We start from the raw sequence: 21,509 nt of genomic DNA, 5'->3' as shown, positions 1-21,509 counted from the left end.
GTTTGGGAACTGAGGACACTAATTGTTGAAGGTGGAATTTGTTCCCATTCTTGCTTGATGTACGACTTCAGTTGTTCAACAGTCTGGGGTCTCCGTTGTCGTATTTTGTGCTTCATAATGCACCACACATTTTCAATGGGCGACAGGTCTGGACTGCAGGCAGGTCAGTCTAGTACCCACACTCTTTTACTATGAAGCCACACTGTTGTAACATGTGTAGAATGTGGCTTGGCATTGTCTTGCTGAAATAAGCAGGGATGTCCCTGAAAAAGACGTTGCTTGGATGGTAGCATGTGTTGCTCCAAAACCTGGATGTACCTTTCAGCATTGATGGTGCCATCACAGATGTGTAAGTTGCCCATGCCATGGGCACTAACACACCCCCATACTGTCACAGATGCTGGCTTTTGAACTTTGCGCTGGTAACAATCTGGGTGGTCTTTTTCCTCTTTTGTCAATTTGAAATGTGGACTCATCAGACCACAGCACACTTTCCCACTTTGCTTCTGTCCATTTCAAATGAGCTCAGGCCCAGAGAAGATGGCGGCATTTCTAGATGTTTTTGATGTATGGCTTTCACTTTGCATGGTAGAGTTTTAACTTGCACTTGTAGATGTAGCTGTGTTAACTGACAATGGTTTTCTGAAGTGTTCCTGAGAGCAGTAAGATCCTGTTTTTAATGCAGTGCCACCTGAGGGATCGAAGCTCATGGACATTCAATGTTGGTTTTCGGCCTTGCTGCTTAAATGTAGAAAGTTCTCCAGATTCTCTGAATCTTCTGGTTATATTATGGACTGTAGATGATGGAATCCCCAAATTCCTTGCAATTGAAGGTTGTTGAATGTTGAATGTTCTTAAACTGTTGGACTATTTTTTCATGCAGTTGTTCACAAAGTGGTGATCCTCACCCGATCTTTGCTTGTGAATGGCAGAGCCTTTTGGGGATGTTCCTTTTATATGCAATCATGGCACTCACCTGTTTCCAATTAGGTGTTCTTTGAACATTAATCAACTTTCCCAGTCTTTTGTTGCCCCATCCCAACTTTTTTGAAATGTGTTGCAGGCATCCATTTCAAAATGAGCAAATATTTGAACAAAAACAACAAAGTTAATCAGTTTAAACATTATTGTGAGACTAAACCACACCCATGTTAACACCCTCAAGGTATAAAAAGTGTTGTATGACTTAATTTAGGGGCCTTTCACAAAATGGACAATGTTTGTGTTGGTCCCAGGCCTGGTTTCTAATGTGACCTTGAATAAACTCAAAATGAGGAATGCAATGGTTTGGTTTTTGGTAAGGGGCAGAATCTTACATAAAAGAACTGGGTAGAAATAATATCTTTTCTTTGTGGTGTATTCAATTAAATACAGGTTGAAGAGGATTTGTAAATCATTGTATTCTGTTTTTATTTAGATTTTACACATCCCAACTTCATTGGAATTGGAATTGGTTGTCCTATATACAGTAATTAACAATAAAGAGTATTAAACATCAGAATATTGTACATCTGTATTGAGTGTTCAAGTATTATCAGGTTTGTTCAGTGTTCAGTGATGGGCAGCTCTGGGGTAAAAACTGTCCTTCAGCTTGTTAGTTTATGACATGATGGTTCTAAAGCATCTCCCTGAGGGTAACAGTTCAAACATGTGATGATCAGGGTGGGATGAGTCTCTGAGGATGCTGTGGGCTCTCCTGAGGCAGTGGGTGCTGTAAATGGTCTCAAGAGAGGGGAGAGGACAACCAGTGAGTTTTTGGGAGATATTAATGACCCTCTGCAGAGGTTTCCTCTTGGCAGCAGTACAACTGGTGAACCACAGTGCAATTCTATAGGTCAGGACTGATGCGTTGGAGCACTTGTAACCAACAGCCTCTCTGACAGTTTGTTCTTCCTGAGAAGTCTTACAGAGGAGGTTTATATTCATGTTATGATTATTTTTGTTTATGGAGGAGGGTTATAGTTCTGGTATGGTTGTTTTTTGTTATGGAGTGGGTTTGTGGTCCTGTGATGGTTATTTTTTATTTTTTATTTTTTTAATTTTTTTTTTGGAGCAGGTTTATGGATCTGTTGTAGCTAGTTTTGGTTATGGAGGGGGTTTGTGGGTCTGTTATGGCTTTGAAAAGGTTTATGGTGATGGTGGCATGTAGTTATTATGACAGTTGTGCATGTATTTTTGTCTATGTGCACAGCTCTTTATGTGTGCCATAAATATACTGAAGTGTGCATTTACATCCAGACAGTGGATCAGAATTGGTGGGATATAGACCCCTTGGGAAGCCACCAAGATGGTCTGGCTTTTATTTTTATTTTCCATTTCAGCATGTTCTTTGAGATGCTCTTTACATTTGTGTCAGAAAGAGTCTGGCTTGTCCTGCCTGGAAAGTAATGAGAGAGAGAGCTATTGATTGGGCCCGTGTCTAGGTCCGGTCAGTGAACACGCTTATTCTACCTCTGCACTTCCCAGACTTTGTTAGCTATCAGACGGCTGGGCTAGCAGTGTGGCTAGACAGAGAGGGCACTCGCTAATAGGTAATGGACCCCTTCAACATGGTGCCATCTATCACTTTCACACCAGACCTTCCCAGTGGCTCCTTGCTGTGTCCTCATCTACTGGAAACTCTTGGAAAGTTTCCTGTCCTGCCCCTGCTCCCCCCACAGCCCCATCTGAAGAGCCCATTAAACAGTGGTGTAATGCAAACAGTGAGTCTGAAGAGAGCAAGGGCCAGGTGTCGGGTGCGGAGGGGATGAGAGTCTAATGCAGCCATTATGAGTGGCGGAGAGAGTGGGTGGATTATCATAAAAGCATCTCCCCTTCCTCTAACGTGGACATGTCTGATCAATACCAGACTCCTGGGAGGGCATGGAGGGATGGATATATGAAGGATGGGAGGAAAGTGAGCGGCTTTATTAATCTATCGCCTGTATTTCTGCCAACTGAACACTGTTGTCACACCGTCAGATGGCAGCGCCACTCGCGAACAGACTGAGGAGAGTCAGGACAGGAGGGAGGACATATTTAGAATTAGGAATAACGTACGCAAGGCAACTAGTGTGCCAACTGTTTGAGCAACAACTGAATAAATATGCTTTCATCAGGAAACCAGGGCAACATGTAGAGCTCATACCTCTGACCAAAGTCTCCGTCCTGTGGAAATAATGCTGTGCTGACTGCACGCTTTCTTGTGAAAAATTTTAGCTTCAATCCCAGCCTTAAGTGAAACCTGGGTTTTGAGAAGTGCTGCAAATAAGTAATTGCTAAAAAAAATAATTATAATCACAACACAACCAACATAGAAATAGGCTTTGATAATCCATAAGAGTAAAACACATGAAGACTTTTTAAATAAATATTTTAGAAAATGTATTATTAATTTAATTATATGTACAAATGCAAAATAAAATTGTTGTACTTCATCTGTTTTAACTCACTGTACCATTGAGTTGTTGTTGTTATAAACATTACTCTGAGATTTTGATCCATATGACACAATATTATCACATGTTCATCACACTTTCATATTTCACACAATTTGAATGTTGGAGCAGAAACTAGCAGTTTTTCCCGGAGTGGTGTTCTGATCCTGTAGAGCAGGGGTAGGCAACCTGTTCCAGAAAGAGCCATGAGGGTGCAGGTTTTCTTTGCAGCCACTGACTCCACCAGGTGATTTCACTGATTAACTGATTCCATCTGCTCAAAGTGATATTAATCAGTAAAATCACCTGGTGGAGTCAGTGGCTGCAAAGAAAACCTGCACCCTCATGGCTCTTTCTGGAACAGGTTGCCTACCCCTGCTGTAGAGTTTGTTTAGCTGCTACCAACCAACCAACCAACCAACCAACCAACCAAATTTATTTGTGAAGCACTTTAAAATAACCAGAGTGGACCAAAGTGCTACATGAAAGAATAAATTAAAGTAATCATAAAAGACATTTTTCATTTAACCAGGTTTGTCCCATTGAGACTGAGACCTCTTTTGCAAGGGAGAACTGGACATTTATAAAGTTTACAATTCACCTACCCTGCATGTCTTTAAATGTCGGAGGAAACCGGAGCAAACGCCACGTATACACGGGAAGAACATGCAAGCTCCACCCAGAAAGGCCACAGGTGGGAATCGAACCCATGACCTTCTTACTGTGAGGCAACAGAGCTAACCACTAATCCACCATGCTGCCATAAGTCACATAAAACTGTAAACAGAATACTACTAAAATACTTAAAAGCCATAAACATACTCATGTTTTATGTCCTTGTTGATTTCAGGTTTTTTCCTCACCTTTTATAGGACAGCAATGGTAGCACAGTGGTAATGTTTATGGCTAGCAATATAAATTAATATAAATAATATAATATAAATGAAAAATATATAATAAATAATATAAATGAAAAAAAAATGAAATTGAACAGCTGGAGCATGTGTAACCACATCGCGCAGCTGCCAGAGCTGGCAGTCAGAGCGAATGACATGCATGAAGGGCGAATGACATCCATGAAGTAGCCTATCATTACTTTGAAGTTCTGCAACAATTATTCAATTTTAAATTAGGATTTGATGATATATAAACAGATAGTGAAGAGCTTTGCTCATTAATGTCAGCGACATCGAACATATAATGTGTGAAATACCAAGTGTTCCAGTGCTTTTGGAGGGCACAGTATCCTAACCTTATGATGAGTGCAAAATGAGTGTGGTATTATTACTGTTTTGTTTAAGCTTGGGACTCCGACAAGGGTGGTCGCATCTCCTCCACTCTCCCTTATCTCTGTTCTCTGCCTTTAACCTTCAAGTCCCTACTTCACCAGACTGTGAATTCCTCAAATTATATTGGATTCTGGATCTATTGGACTACTATTAGATTAAGCATGGAATTGATCAGCTGGTCTCTGAACGCTATTGACACCATTTTTTCTACAAGAAGGTCAGGACCGGGTGATCCTACCTGCCCAGATGGAATGTATCCTACGGGCTATGTTCTCGAATCCTGGAGTTTCTGGCGTGTGGCATGCTTGGCGCCTTTCTCCGTTGAGGATGTTGAGGATTTATTCATTTTTGGTCTCATGGTCGCATGGCTGGTACTTTTTGGCTTATGTACTGCCCTGATCTACAGTAAAATTGGCAAGACGGTGGCATCAAGAACCACGGCTCCTTGCTTGTCCATCATGATTAACAAGGTTGGCAAGGCAGTGCATTCTCAGACTGGGATGCCTCTTGAACTCATACGCAAATTGGATGACATCTTGGAGCAGATGCATGCCTTGCAGTTGAAGCTGAATATTTCAGAGGCCGGTGAATATTCTTAAATCATAATTGGGAATATTCTTAATTCATGTTTGGGATTTGATTGTGCAAGTGGAACTGTTAAAAAGTGTTTTTCACTGCTCAAAAAATAACATTACAGGCTTATCAAGCCTGAACGTCAAATTGCCTGACTTTGTTTCCTCCAGAGGGATGTTTTTCGGCCTGGGGAACATTGGCTGTTTCTTATCTCATCTCACAAAGACAATAAACTGCTTTTCACAGGACTGAAGCATGCTCCATTCTCTCCCCCTAAAAGGCGGGGGGTGGGGGGGGGGGGGAGCTGGGCCCGCAGAAGCTGAAAGGTTTTACCCATGCTCATGCTGCCCTGAAGCATTTCCTCAAAAAAAAGTGTGAAGTACCTAAATGACATGTTGAGATGCTGAAAAGCTTCACTTGTTCATGTTCGCGACATATACATATTAACTGCAAGAATAGATGGCCCTACAGTGTGGAAACCTCTTTAAATAGTCGAGGAGGGACAGCATCATTTGGAGAACCTGAGGTCTTCAAATGACCAACAATGTCCTGTCAAAAGCACAGTCAACCGCTGAAAGACAGCAGAGCAGGGGACAGACATTGAGGGGGCGTAAGCAAAAGGTAAGATCAGAACCCTAATAGAAGAAAGCTTGTGAATAAAAAAGTGAAGAAAATTTTCACAGACAGCAGGGGAGGTCTCCATACAGTCAGTCTGCTGGACATTAAGAACAGTCTGACTTCCAAGTTTAAGTCGATGGTCTTGAACAGAACATGAGGCATGTGACAGTTTGACAGAATAATATCAGATAAATGCTTTCTTTTAGCATTTTTCACAGTTGTTTGATAATGATGCCAGCTGTCCCTTAGCATTTGGAAAGACGTCTGTCCTTTTTGCCAATGTGTTCAGCTCTAAGGCATTTTGCATTACTACTCATAGCTTCATAGTGGAGTAGAGCAGAGAAGAATTTTCTTTAACAAAATAAATCAAATCTAGGCTTGCATCTCTGATGTGCTTTCTGGCAAATTGTAGCTGAACTTTCAAGTCTTCTTCTTTTTTTTAATGATGTGGCTGTGATTAGAGAAATTGTGCACAGTGGAAGCTTTGCATTTTGTATCACCAGATATACAGCCTCATGATGAAGTTGTATAGAGGAGGATTTTTTTTAAAGACCCCTTCACACATAATACAAATGAAGCCAAATGATGCACGAAGGAGGATTTGAATGGCAGTCATGAAAATTTGGAGCCACACTCGAACACCTCAACAGCAGTTGGCACAACCATTCAGCCACAGTACATGCACTCCACACTGCCATCTGACTGTTTGTACAGCATGTCGTATGCAGGTCAGACCATTCAGATGTCAGTCGAGGGGCTTTACGAAATGCCTTCACACCAGCAGCCGAATGAGAGCGAATGATGCCAAATGGTCATTCGACCCACGCTCCGCCAGAATCGAGGTGCCACCCACGAACTTCCAACATCAGTCACTGGGCACTTACAAAATGTGGGCCCATTCGCACAGCTAGCATGAATGTAGTGCGCAGGACACCACTGTTGATGTGTGGTCGAAGTGTCGAAAGAGCAAAGGGTGGCCAGTGTGTCGTGCCTGCTCCCCCTCCCCAACAACACAAACTGGTGTTGTGTCCCCGCCCGAGCAACACAAATGTTGTGTGCGAGTGTGTCGTGCCCCCCCATGCACACACACCATGATCCAACATTGTCAAGGTGCAGCTGAGGTGGTGAAGGTTAAAATGGTGACTGAAGTGCAGTGTGATCGCTGTTAAGTGCAGAGCACGCATCTGGACAGCTGTCATGTTCATGATGGAACAACTGACAGCTGTGGAACACCCATCATGGCATATCCAGCATGTCCTGCTGGAGGTGAAATCACGGGGAACAGGATACCCACACCACCACAACAGAGATAAAAATAAAAACCCAGCTGCTCCAGCTGAGTGTCACAGTACCAGTGTGCCATCCGACCAGACACGTCATGTGATGCGTGATCACTGATGATCACGGCCCACCCACTGAGGCAATCAGATGATGCCAATGCACGTGGGCACACGGAAGACAACAGATGTTCAAACGCACGTTCACCAAGGCAATCATCATGTCGCACTTGACTACTGTGTCATCGCTCAGAGTTGGAGAACACATATCGTGCCATGAAGAACATCACCTCTCAACATGCTACCATGATGCACATGTGTCAACATTAAAAAATGAAAACACATATCACCTTTGGAACGCGTTCAGCTGCACCTCAGTACACACTGCAGACACCATCAGCCAGGCTGCCTCATGTGGAAAAAATCCATCTGATCATGTGAATGACCAGCTGGCAAGGTAAATGTCACATCCACCATGTGAGCTGCGCACCAGTTGGCCAGACCCTCTGTGTGGCTGGATGATGTGTTCATGATGTGAGTGCATCAGTTCATTCATGTGAGTTCATTAATTCCTTGTTTACATCCATGAGCATGGTACATGAACAAAAAAGAACAGGATGATAATTCTTGTACTGTTTGCTTTTTTATAACAGGAATTAAATATTTTAACAGACTTAACAATGTCCATTTGTTTCCACAAGTTCAACACAGACCGTCATATATATATATATATATGTATATGTTGGAAATGAAAACAAGATAGGACCATCTTATTTACAATATGTGAAGTGGAATTTAGATGTGATAAGGTGACATTAGTGCTGGGATTTGTTATTGCACAAGATTTGTGGACATATTAATATTGCACGTGATTTGTGGACATGTTATTGCATGTGGTTATTTCACAGTGTTATTGTATAGTCTGACAGCAGCAGGGAGGAACAACCTGCAGTATCATTCCTTCTTGCACTGAGGGTGCCTCAGTCTGTCACTGAAGGAGCTGCTCAGCTCAACTGCAGAGGGAGAGAGGAGTTGTCCATGATGGATTTGAACTTGGCTAACACCCTCCTCTCAGCCACCTCCTCCAGAGAGTCCAGAGGACAGCCCAGGACTGAGCTGGACTTCCTGACCAGCTTGTTCAGTCTCTTTCTCTCCCGCTCTGTGCTGCCCGGTGCCCAACAGACGACAGCATAGAGGAGAGCAGAGGATACAACTGAGTCATAGAAGGTCTTAAGCAGAGGCCTGCTCACTCCAAAGGATCTCAGTCTCCTCAGGAGGTGGAGGCGACTCTGCCCTTTCTTGTACAGGGCATCAGTGTTGTGAGTCCAGTCCAGTTTGTTGTTGAAGTGAACACCTGGGTATTTGAAACTGTCCACAGTCTCTATGTCCTCACACACTGGATGTTCACCAGTGGGTGAGGTGGTGGTTTCCTACAGATGTCGATCACCATCTCCTTCATCTTACTGGTGTTGAGACACAATTGGTTGTGCTCATACCAGTTCACAAAGTCTGTGATGACCGACCAGTACTCCAGCTCGTTCCCCTCAGACACACGACCCACAATGGCGGAGTCATCAGAGAACCTCTGGAGATGGCAGCTGTCTGTGTTGTAGGTGAAGTCCGAGGTGTAGAAGGTGAAGAGGAAAGGCGAGAGGACACCTTACCACCTCAGACTGACAGCTGCGCAGCCGCACGTACTGTGGGCAGTCAGTGAGGTAGTCGTTGGTCCAGGTAGTCTTACCAGTCTGAAATAGATCCTCATCCTCACAAGACAGAGAAGCGACCATGTGCACCCAGAATCCCTCTTCGCTTTCATCCTCCATGCAGGTGAGTGCTGATCCACTGGCGACAACACGTCTCTCCTCCTGTTCTGCTGTTAATGAGGTAGTTACTTCAGCTGCGGCAGCATTAGCTTCAGTGTTAGCTTCGCCTAGCTTGCTCAGCTCTGTTCTGGAACTGCAGCTCAACTCATTCCCTCGTGGTGCGGGTCATTCATAAAACTCCTCTGCAGTCCACGGATGTGAGAAGCTTTCCAAGCACATATCTACTCCATGCATCAGTACAACCCGTTTAGTCCTCCAACGCCTCACAGCTCTCTTTTCTGCTACACTTCCGGTCTAACGTAAGACACTCAAAACATCACAAAACATCACAGAAAAAGAAAGAAATAAACTAAATGAATCTTGAGTTTCACTTTTTAGCTTACAACTGAACTATGAATTTCTTAATATTTATAAGCGTAAACAAAATGCAAAATGGATATTTTAACATCAAACCATGTAAATTTTTCCATGTAGAGAAAATCATTATACAGTGCAATGCTCTTTTTTTGTAATAAAATAAATACATAAATACATCTTGTAAAAACCAAAATATACTGGTTTTGTTATGTGTCGGACGCAGCTCGGAGAACCGACCAGCGTTTGAAGGACCCAGTATGAAATAAGCAGAGCACGGTACAAAGGCTAACTGAATTTAATACATAACAGTGATACAAAAAATAACAAAAGAAAGTGCGGTCTGGCGTGGTGCGCTCCCAGCAGCGCTAACGGTCCGGAGCCAGAAGCTGTTCGGACCCAAGGACCCCGCCGACACCCCCCAGGTGGCCGCAACAAACCGAGTCTGTGAAAGAAGGAACCATTATGTGAGTCCACACTCTACACACAGAGAGAACACTTAAAGCTGTACAAACAGCAAACACTTCCTGGCTTGATTACTGATCAGCTTCCCACCCTGCAGGCATGGAACATCCAGTTCACAAAACTCCACTGCAGTGGAAGCCGATACATGACTAACATACAGCTCAATATAAAAAGGTGTGAGGGACACCACATTTACTGACTGTATAAATGTTAGTCACAAAATCTAACGTACCTCAGGAAGTGTGCTGACGAGCGTGAGACCTCACCCCCTCCTCTTTCACAGACCGTGCATCAAACCCTGGACGTTCTCTGCATCCACTGATGATGAGATGGCTCCCGAGACGACGATCTCACCCGTCTGGTCACAAGGTCGAGTCTCTGGCAAATACACACTGTATACTCCAGTCTTAAATACCACCATGTTCCAATCCATATAGATGCACCTCAGCTGTGAGTCCTGACGAGCCGCAGGTGATCGGGGTGAGGTCCTGATAACCTCAGCAACACAGCCACTCAGTCCCAAATGCAAGCCACCTGGAAGGAAAAACAAAAGACAGAAACAAAAAGGCAGCCAGGCCCCCCAGCCATACAACAGGTTTACTAAAAATCAGGTTATTGCACACTCCCCTTACCAAAAAAAAAAAAACAAAAAAAAAAACATGCCCTCATGGCTTGGTAAGTAATAAGGCAAGAGAAACTCAACTAAGGTATGAAAGGGGTGCTTATCCACTTGCAGGAACAATAAAAAAAAATTCACTGGGCACACACTAGGATTAACTGTGTGTCATAAGTAAGTCTGGATAGGGCTTTCCGAAGTCTTTGAGATCTTTTGGTCTCACTATCAGTCTCCAAGTCTTCTCGTGAGTCAGTCTATGGACCAAGAGGCATTGTGTCTCAACTCTCTGTCTCAGTAGTGCAAGTCTCTTGGAAGTCAGACTGTTCAATCATGTCAGGTCTTGCCTCTGTCAACATCTTGCTCTTCTTGACCAGGTTGCACATCTTCAGCGTGATCTTCAGGTTGCAAATCGAGAGCTAGACTAAATGGTTCTGGTGTTTTATCGGCTTTACTGGTATGTTGTACTGTGAATGCCATGTAAAATGTTCCGTCCTTTGTATCTGCGTATTCATCATTCCTGTTCTCTTGTTCCAACATATCAGAGTCCTTGACTGTGCCTTTGTCATCAGCTTTGATTTTGTGTCTTTTCCTCCTCCTCAGTTGTCTCTTTGGAACAATGTCTGGGTTTTTTGCTGGTTCCATACAGGGGTAAAATGTAATTACGGTGAAGGATTCCCATCTTCTGGTTTCAGCCGAAACACAGGTACGTTTGACAGATGACTTTCAACAACATAAGCCGTCGAAACCCAACAGACTGCCACCTTATGTTTTCCTTGAAGTCCAAGGTTACGGATGAGGACTCGATCTCCAGATAGAAGTTGTGTGAACTTGACTTTCTTATCATATCTTCATTTTCCTTTATTCTGTTTAGCCACCGCAGACTCTGTGAGATCTTAAGCAGCATACTTCAGGTAAGTTTCTTTGCACATGTTATCACTAGATGTTCCAAAACACAAGTCCACAGGCATCCTTGCATTACGCCCAAACATGAAATAGTATGGTGAGAAACGTGTTGCTCCATTTGGCGTACAATTGTAAGCATGGACTACATGTACGATGTGCTTAATCCAGTTCCTTTTCTCACTGGGCCCAAGAGTTCCAAACATGTCCAATAGGGTTCGATTAAATCTTTTGGGCTGCACATCTCCCTGAGGATGGCACAGAGTAGTTCTTGACTTTTCTACACTGAGGGAACTCAGCAACTCATGAATGAGGCGACTTTCAAAGTCTCTACCCTGGTCACTATGCATGCGTCTTGACAAACCATAATGGACAAAGTACAACCCCGATTCCAATGAAGTTGGGACGTTGGGTGAAATGTAAATAAAAACAGAATGCAATGATTTGCAAATCCTCTTCAACCTATATTCAACTGAATACACCACAAAGACAAGATATTTAATGTTCAGACTGATAAACTTTATTGGTTTTCTGCAAATATTTGCTCATTTTGAAATGGATGCCTGCAACACATTTCAAAAAAGCTGGGCCAACGGTATGTTTATCACCTTTCCTTCTAACAGCACTCAATAAGCATTTGGGAACTGATGACACTAATTGTGAGTGTCATGACTGGGTATAAAAAGCATCCCCAAAAGGCTCAGCCGTTCAGAAGATGGGGCAAGGATCATCACTTTGTGAACAACTGTGTGTAAAAATAGTCTAACAGTTTAAGAAGAGTGTTTCTCAATGTTCAATTGCAAGGAATTTAGGGATTCCATCGTCTACAGTCCATAATATAATCACAAGATTCAGAGAATCTGGAGAACTTTCTACAAGTAAGCGGCAAGGCCGAAAACTAACATTGAATGCCCGTGACCTTTGAAACCCCCTGCATTAAAAACTGACATCATTTTGTAAAGGATCTTACCGCGTCGTCTCAGGAACACTTCAGAAAACCATTGTCCGTTAACACAGTTCGTCGCTACATCTACAAGTGCAAGTTAGAACTCTACCATGCAAAGCGAAAGCCATACATCAACAGCATCCAGAAATGCCACCGCCTTCTCTGGGCCTGAGCTCATTTGAAATCGACAGATGCAAAGTGCTGTGGTTTGTTGAGTCCACATTTCAAATTGTTTTTGGAAATCATGGACGTCATGTCCTCCGGACAAAAGAGGAAAAAGACCATCCAGATTGTTACCAGTGCAAGGTTCAAAAGCCAGCATCTGTGATGGTATGGGGGTGTGTTAGTGCCCATGGCATGGGCAACTTACGCATCTGTGATGCCACCATCAATGCTGAAAGGTACATCCAGTTTTTGGAGCAACACCTGCTGCCATCCAAGCAACATCTTTTTCAGGGACATCCCTGCTTATTTCAGCAAGACAATGCCAAGCCACATTCTGCACGTGTTACAACAGCCTGGCTTCATAGTAAAACGGTGCAGGTACTAGACTGGCCTGCCTGCAGTCCAGACCTGTCGCACAATTGAAAATGTGTGGTGCATTATGAAGCGTAAAATAAGACAACGGACACCCCGGACTGTTGAACAATTGAAGTCGTACATCAAGCAAGAATGGGAAAGAATTCTACCTACAAAGCTTCAAAAATTAGTGTCCTCAGTTCCCAAACGCTTATTGAGTGTTGTTAGAAGGAAAGGTGCTGTAACACAGTGGTAAACATACCACTGTCCCAGCTTTTTTGAAACGTGTTGCAGGCATCCATTTCAAAATGAGCAAATATTTGCACAAAAACAATAAAGTTTATCAGTCTGAACATTAAATATGTTGTCTTTGTGGTGTATTCAGTTGAATATAGGTCGAAGAGGATTTGCAAATCATTGTATTCTGTTTTTATTTACATTTCACCCAACGTCCCAACTCCATTGGAACTGGGGTTGTACACACACACACACACATATATATATATATATATATATATATATATATAAAACTATTCTTCTGATCTTTTCTGGCAAAACTGGTAAAAGACGGTTTCGAACTGTGACTTGATACATGACATCTTCTTGTAGCTTCATTCTTTGAAGCACTCTCAGTAGCAATGAGCTTGTAGTGTTTCTTGACTCGATTTGTATCACTCTGCTTTAGAACGCTCTTCATTTAGTGTTGGATCTTCTTGTTTTGCTTTTGAGATTTCAGAAGGAGTTAGGATTGGCATCCCCTTGAGACTGAGTATGGAGAGGTTACAGTAAGCTTTGGGTACGGCGTGCATGGACAAGCCTAAGTGATCAATTGCACTTTCATGACAGGTGTTTTGTTTTTTTTTGGTCACCTGGGATACTTAAAACATACCTCTGACACCATCTGGTGAGGTCTGTCCATCATTTTTCTTGACTTTGGTCAGGGTGGGGGCAGCGCCAAAGGATGTCTGCGTCAATGTTTTGAAATCCGGATCTGTATTTGAGACTGAAATCATATGGTGACAGGGCGGCAAGCCAACAGTGTCCTGTTGTGTCTAACCTGGCTGATGTCAACACATAGGTCAAAGGGCTGTTGTCTGTTCTGACCTCAAACTTTGCCCCATACAGATAGTCATGTAGTTTTTCAACTATGGCCCACTTTAAAGCAAGATATTCCAACTTGTGAGCAGGATAGTGATGTTAAGATGGAGTTAGACTGCAAATGATGAAAGTGACTGGTGTTAGCCCTTCACCTTTGATCTTGGTATAAAACTCCACCGACTTCTTCTCTGCTTGCATCGGCAGGTAGCACATAGGGTAATTGTAGGTTTGTTTTTGCTTTAGCTCCTCGAAAGCACCCTCACATTTTTCATCCCACCGATGACTAAATGGCCCTGACAGATTGAAATAGATCCAGGCTTGCTTTCTCCTGGCTCTTTTTGCATGGGGTGGGTAACCAGACAAGTTGGGTTCAAGGGAATGTGACTTTCGCTCAAGGCAGTTACAGTTGTTGGTCTGGGCCATGTAGTGACTGCTTCTGTTTTCTTTGGGTCTGTAGACACTCCTTGTAACATGATGTGACCAACATATGACAGTGATGGTTGACAAAACTAACATTTGTCTAATGACAGCTTGAGGCCCACCTCTTGTAAGTGGTCAAATACTTTCAGTAGTCGTTGCTCATGCTCTTTAAGTGTTGTACCAAAGATGATGAGATCAGATAGACCAGCACTTCCAGCAAATTCATGTCTCCAACAGTTTTTTTCATGATTCTCTGGAAAGTTGCAGGAGCGCCTTGTGGCATTCTGTCAAACTGATAAAACCCAAGAGGTCATATAGAAGCGGCCTTTTCTTTATCTGATTCACTCATGGGCACTTGATAGTATCCACTCTTGAGATCAAGGACACTAAACCACTTGCTTCCATTCAGACATGCCAGGGCATTCTCAGTGTTAGGCACTGTTTATTGGTCAGGTAACGGTGCGCCTGTTGAGCATACGATTGTCAACACACATCTTGCCATTCTTCTTTTGTACAACCACTATAGGGGATGCATATGGACTGTGTGACTCTATGATTACGCCAGATGTTTTAAGCTCTGACAGATGCTCTCTGAGTGCTTTGAGATCTGCTGGTGGTAAGCGATGGGATCTCTCTTGGAATGGCTTATCATCTGTCATTTTGATTTCATGCTTCATGCTTTTACTGCAGCCCTCATCAAACTCATGACTGGAGAAAACATTTCTGCATTCTAACATTTTACTCATTCGTTACGAACATTTGAAGTTCCAGAGTACAAAAAAACCTGATATATGTCCACATATGGGTGGACATAAAAGCATGCGCAAAGTAATGCATAAAATGGCATTAACAATGGCTGCGTTAGCATTGTTAGAGGACACTGTAAATGGTGAAATCTGATGTGAGCATGTATTCAACTTGCAAATAATGATGACTAGCTCATAAGCCAATTTCCATTACCAAGGGCAGTGTTACTGGATGTATGCGCAGAACTGCGACTGGCACAATACGGCGAGGAGCCAGGCAGTTGTCTGTGACCACACAGCTGCTGATCACATTGGGTGTTCTGGTAACAGGGGCATTCCAGCGGGAGCTGGCCGATCGGTCAGGAGTGTGCCAGTCAACCTTACGCTGAGCCGTGCCAGCTGTGTGGAATACCATCATCCAAATATCATCCAGGTACATCACATTCCAACATTAAAGCGCATTTTGCAGTGAGAGCTGGTTCCCCTAATGTAAACGGAGCTATCGACTGCACACATACTGCTATAAAGACCAGGTGACCAAACATCCTGTTTTCCCAGGACATGTCTTATTTTTCACATCCTGTCCTGGCCGCCCTGGGGTTGTTTTTAGAAAGTGATGAAAATATCCTGGGTTTCAATGTTTTTCATCTTTGAGTACACTTTGCGATTCATTTGCGTATCTCATTGCCAGGCTGAGCGTCTTAGTTGTCAGTGATCAAAATAACAAAGGCACCATCATATGATGAATTTGTTTTTGTCAACAGGAACCATTCCATCAATGTTCAAATCATATGCGATGCACAAATACATTGGGTTGGGTTGGGAACAGAAGATAGCATGGTGCGTGATGGATGGCTGCTTGGGGGGTGTAAATAGTTTATTCATGTAATTACTCCAAATGAAAAATAACGCGAGCACATTTGGGCATGTCCACATTCTAATATGCTTTTTGTTATTATTGTGTTTTCTTTTTCTTGATGGTGACACTACAGCTGCAGTGCTTCTTAACAGGCCCCCAATTGTCTCCTTGTGTTCAGTATTTGTCAATAAACACGTGTGTAAAGTTGTGCATGTCACACACTATCAACAGCAGAGCACCTCATTTTTTTAACTTCTGTGTGTGTGTGCTACACTGAGCTCACAGCCTTTCTGCCTCACACACAGACATTCCCACTAATGTTTTTTTCCAGTTTCATGTTTATTCTGTTGAACAGGGTCTCAGATAAACTTTGCCTGTGTGTCTCCCCGTCATTTCCAGTCATCTGTAGCTCACACTCAGTATAATTTCTTTTCTGTTTTCATGTTGTCTGATGTGATGGTGTGGGGAATCCCTGCTCAAAGGGCCTATTCACATGAAATTGCATATGTAAATAGGGGCATGCCCAGGGAGGAGTTTGGTGTATGTGCATGTGCGCTCAATTCCATGTTCAGTGGGATGTACAAGCAGAACGTGCTTGGATCCATGCGAAGACACACTTTGATACATCAGGATATTTTTGTGCTTGCACAAATTTCTGGGTTTTAGTGTACACCATGTTTCAGTAGGAAATCCATGCAAGTCTTTGTACATGAGAACCCAGGCTATTTATTTTTTTGGCCTCTGCTTCTCTGGTGTATCTCTTTCGCCAAGTAGTCAGAGCAACTCGGCTACCTACTGTGAGCCTTTGTTTGGCAGGTTCCAGGGACTCAGATATGGACATCTTGTTGTACATTTTATCAGTTCAGGGCATGTGTCTCATGATGCCCTTCTGTACCTCTCTTAGTTGATTAATATCCTTCTGGGCTTTCCGGATTTGGGCCTTGAATGTTTTTCTCCATGGAGGGCTCTCCCTTTGGGGGGTATTCTTATACCCAAGTGTGTCATGGATTACTATGGCAGTGGCATATATGAGCTCATTGGTTTCTGTAATGCTGGTAGTGGGGATGGTGAGTAGAGCTGTGTTAATGTCTGCAAGCATCTCTGCTGACAGGAGGAGCACCCAGAGGAAACCCACACAAAAACATGCAGGCTAGGTGAATTGGAAACTTTGTATTTGCCAAAGTCTCCCTTGCAAAAGAGGTCTTTTATAAAAGGTCTTAAAAATAAATAAATAAATAAATATATATATATATATATATATATATATATATATATATATATATATATATATATATATATATATATATATATATATATATATATTACTTCCACTTTCGATGTTCTGTGCACTTCTTACCCTGTGAGCTGCTATACAATGCTGCTTGGAACCTCAATTCCCCTGATGGAGTCTTCCCAAGGGATCAATACAGTTCTGTCTAATCTAACCTGACCCTCTGTCTCTCAAAGGTCAAAAGAAACCATATTTTTTATAAATTTGGAGAAATCACACATACAATGAAAAGATCTACTGGGAAGTTTTTTCATAAATGGCAACATTTTATATCTTATTTCAAGGAATTATAAATCAACCAATCTGGAAACACAACTGATGCACACTTCGCAGTCATGGCTTTTGATGAGTGTAGCACTGAACTGAATGAAACAGGTAGCCAGTGCTGCATCATATTTTGAGGAATCTCTTTTTGGAAAGGATCAAGGAAAAGGACAATCCGCAGAGGACTGTATAAACAGAGGGCATCTTCATTGGTTGTCACAGATGTTGGGAGTGGCTCTGTTCCAGGGTCTGCTGGGTCGTGGTGTGCCTGTGAGCGGCTCTTACCTTTGAGTAGCTCTTGTGGCTTGACAGAAACACATAGGATTGTTTGTTGCATGGCCAACAAGCGCTGTGTGGTTCACTCCCTGTGCTTTATAATTTCCATGTCCCCGTGCAGCTGATCCATTATCTCAGCTCTAAGGATTATCGGAATGACCACTCTGTTCACCATAGACCAGAGGATCCTGGAAACCTGAAAATTGTCTCTCATACTGAAATTGTGTTTTCTGTTCTGGGGGTTTGGATCTATTTTTCATTCATATGACAGTCCCTCCAGAAACTTGCCAGGATTTCAACAATTAAACAAATAAAAGTAAGTCCTTTCGGCTGCTCCCTTGTTTGCACTCGGGGTCGCCACAGCAAATCCAAGGTGGATCTGCATGTTGAATTGGCACAGGTTTTACGCCGGATGCCCTTCCTGACGCAACTCCACATTACATGGAGAAATGTGGCAGGGGTGGGATTTGAACCCGGAACCTTCTGCACTGAAACCAAGCGCATTAACCACTTGGCCACCACCCCTGCTTCAACAATTAAACAAATAATTTAATCAATATATCACATACAGATTCACTAATTCATATACCTCATATACTAATTCATATGCCTCATGTACAACTTCAATCTGTTTGTCTGTTTCAGACATATTTTCTTATCTATTTATTTTCTATTTTTATTTTATTTTACTTGCACATTTTATTTTCATTTTATTTTACTGTGAATTATTATGATATATCTATGTATATACAGATATATAGAGCTATATCCATCTATTGCGCTATATACAGGTGCAGGCATATTGGTTAAATTCTTTGTTGTATTAATTGTTAAAATCCTGGCAGCACAAATTTTTGCAGTGTCTGATGTGACATTCTGTATATAACTGGTTTGTGTGTTCTTTGTCACATTTCCATTGTGCTATCCTGTGTTTGTGATAAGTTAACCAGTATATCCTGATAATGTGTCTGCACTGACAAGCAGTTTTGGATAAATGGAAAAGTACTAGCTGTAAGAGCACTGCATATGTGGTGAGGGAGACAGCTGTGAAGGTACTGGGTGTGACATCTGGACAGCGGAAGGAAGACAAGGAGACTTGGTGACGGAATGATGATGTGTAGGAAAGCAAAAGGAGGAAGACGGTGAAAAAGAATTGGGATAGTTGGAGAGATGAAGAAAGTGCACAGGAAATGCAGTGTAAGACAAAAAGAGGACTGGCAAAAGCTAAGGAAAATACACATTTTGAGCTGTGACAGAAGTTGAACAGTAAGGAAGGTGAAAAGGACTTGCACCGATTAGCCAGACAAAGGCACAGAGCTGGAAAAGATGTGCCTTTGTTATGGCACATCTTATGGTGGTAAAATATGGTGATTGTAATGTGCTGACAAGCGAGGAAAGTGTGTTGAGAAAGTGGAGGGAATATTTTGAAGAGCTGATGAATGAAGAAGAGAAACAGAAAACCCTGGATGATGTGGAGAGATTAAATCAGGAAGTGCAAGAGATTAGTAGGATGAAGTGAGGGCAGCTATGAAGAGGATGAAGCGTGGAAAGGCAGTTGGTACTGATGGCATTCCAGTGGAGACATGGAAATGTCTAGGAGAGATGGTAGTGGAATTTCTAAGCATATTGTTTAATTAAAATCTTGGAAAGTGAGAAGATGCCTGAGGAGTGTAGACAAAGTGTGCTGGTTCCTATTTTAAGACTGGGGTGATGTGCAGAGTTGCAGTAACTACTGCGGCATAAAGTTGATCAGCCACAGCATGAAGGTATGGGAAAGAGTAGTAGAAGCTAGGCTTAGAAAACAGGTGAAGATATGTCCCCAGCAAGTGTAGTTTCATGCAAGAAACAGCACTACGGATGCAGCATGTTGCTCTGAAAATACTGATGAAGAAGTACAGAAAAGGCCAGAAGGAGTTACATTGTGTCTTTTGTGGATTAGAGAAAGCTTATAACAGGGTGCCAAGAAAAGAGTTGTGATATTGTATGATGAAGTCTGGGGTGGCAGAGATATATGTGAGGGTAGTGTAGGACATGTATAAGGATAGTGTGACAGTGGTGAGATGCGCAGTAGGAATGATGGACTCATTCAAGGTGAAGGTGGGATTACCACCAAGACTCAGCTCTGAATCCTTTTTTATTCGCAATGGTGATGGACAGGTTGACAGATGAGATATGACCAGAGTCTCCATGGACTGTGATGTTGCAGATGACACTGTGATCTGTAGTGTGAGTAGAGAGCAGGTTGAGTCTAGCCTGGAGAGGGAGATATGCTCTGGAGAGAGAGAAGCGGAATGAACGTCAGTAGGAGCAACACTGAGTACATGTGTGTGAATGCGAGGGAGCCTAGTGGAATAGTGCAGTAAAAGGAGTAGAAGTGGTGACAGTAGATAGTTAATTACTTGGGATCAACTGTCCAAAATAATGGAGAGTGTGGTAGAGAGGTGAAGAAATTACAGATGCAGTTAAATGATTTGTTTAGATTAACTAAGCACAGACCCTGTAATCAGCTACATTGTATTTTAATAACCTGACAACATAAATTAAAAGATGTACTGTATACTGTGTGTGTTTGGGCAGAACAGTGGATTAGTGATTAGCACTGTTGCCTCACAGTGAGAAGGTCATGGGTTCGATTCCCACCTGTGGCCTTTCTCTGTGGAGGTTGCATGTTCTCCCCATGTTTGTGTGGGTTCCCTCTAGGTGCTCCAGCCGGCTTCCTCCCACATCCAAAGACACGCAGGTTAGGTGATTGGAAACTTTAAATTGTCTCTAGGTGTTAATGCGGGTGTGAATGTGTTTGTTTGTCTATACGTGGCCCTGTGACAGACTGGCGTCCTGTCCAGGGTGTACCCCGCCTCATGCTCTATGACTGCTGGGAGAGGCTCCAGCCCCCCGTGACCCTTGTTTGAACGAAAGCCCTTTCACACCGGTGCAAACATAAAGAAACGTTTTGTTGCGTTTAGAGTATGCCTGTAATACGCACGTACTTGGCATTTTTCGAGAGAGAGAGGGGGAGAGAGAGAGAGAGAGACAGAGTGCTGTCTCTCTGTCTGCTCTTTTTTTTTTTCGAGACCTGCTGTTTGGGTTCTCTTGATTTCAAAAGAAATCCATTTATGAATTGAAAGAATGTAAACATGTTTTTTTGATGTGCATTTTAATGGATGGATCCCAGCTGTCTAATGCACACACACCGGGCTGTGTGGATCATTTATCACAGACTCGCGCACTGCCTGGTGCGTGGATGAAACCTGTTCACGTGCTGAATCTAAAACCTTTTCACACTTGAAGTCACATTTCTGTAACTGCTGCCTGGTCTGCACAAACCGAGGTGCAATTCACTCTGATCACCATGTCGGCTCTCAGCAGCACAAGACAATGAGGGTGATCGCGCTCCTGCAAAGCCCCCCTCTGCTGTGAACTTAAATACACAGCCATCAAGGATGTATTGGAATCAGCAAAGCCACGGCAATGACGAGCACTCACAACTGGCTTCTGTTTCTACCATGCAACATTTAGAGCCACCGACTGTACATTGTACAGCTGTGTAGATTTGCATGCAGTTCGCTCAGTGTCGCACAGACTTACGTGCAGAAGCACAGACTTGCTTAAAAAGGAGTGCTTTAATCGTACGCATAAAAATTAAACATGTTTAATTTCTTCCGCTTACTGCTGCATTGGGGAGCAAAAACTCAACGCTGAGCTGCGTAGAGCTGCATAACTCAGCGTAGTAGGTACACCACAATGCGCAATCTCTATTTG

Source organism: Thalassophryne amazonica, chromosome 2 (assembly GCF_902500255.1).
Source record: "Thalassophryne amazonica chromosome 2, fThaAma1.1, whole genome shotgun sequence".
NCBI lineage: Eukaryota > Metazoa > Chordata > Actinopteri > Batrachoidiformes > Batrachoididae > Thalassophryne > Thalassophryne amazonica.
Note: the sequence above shows the minus strand (reverse complement) of the source record.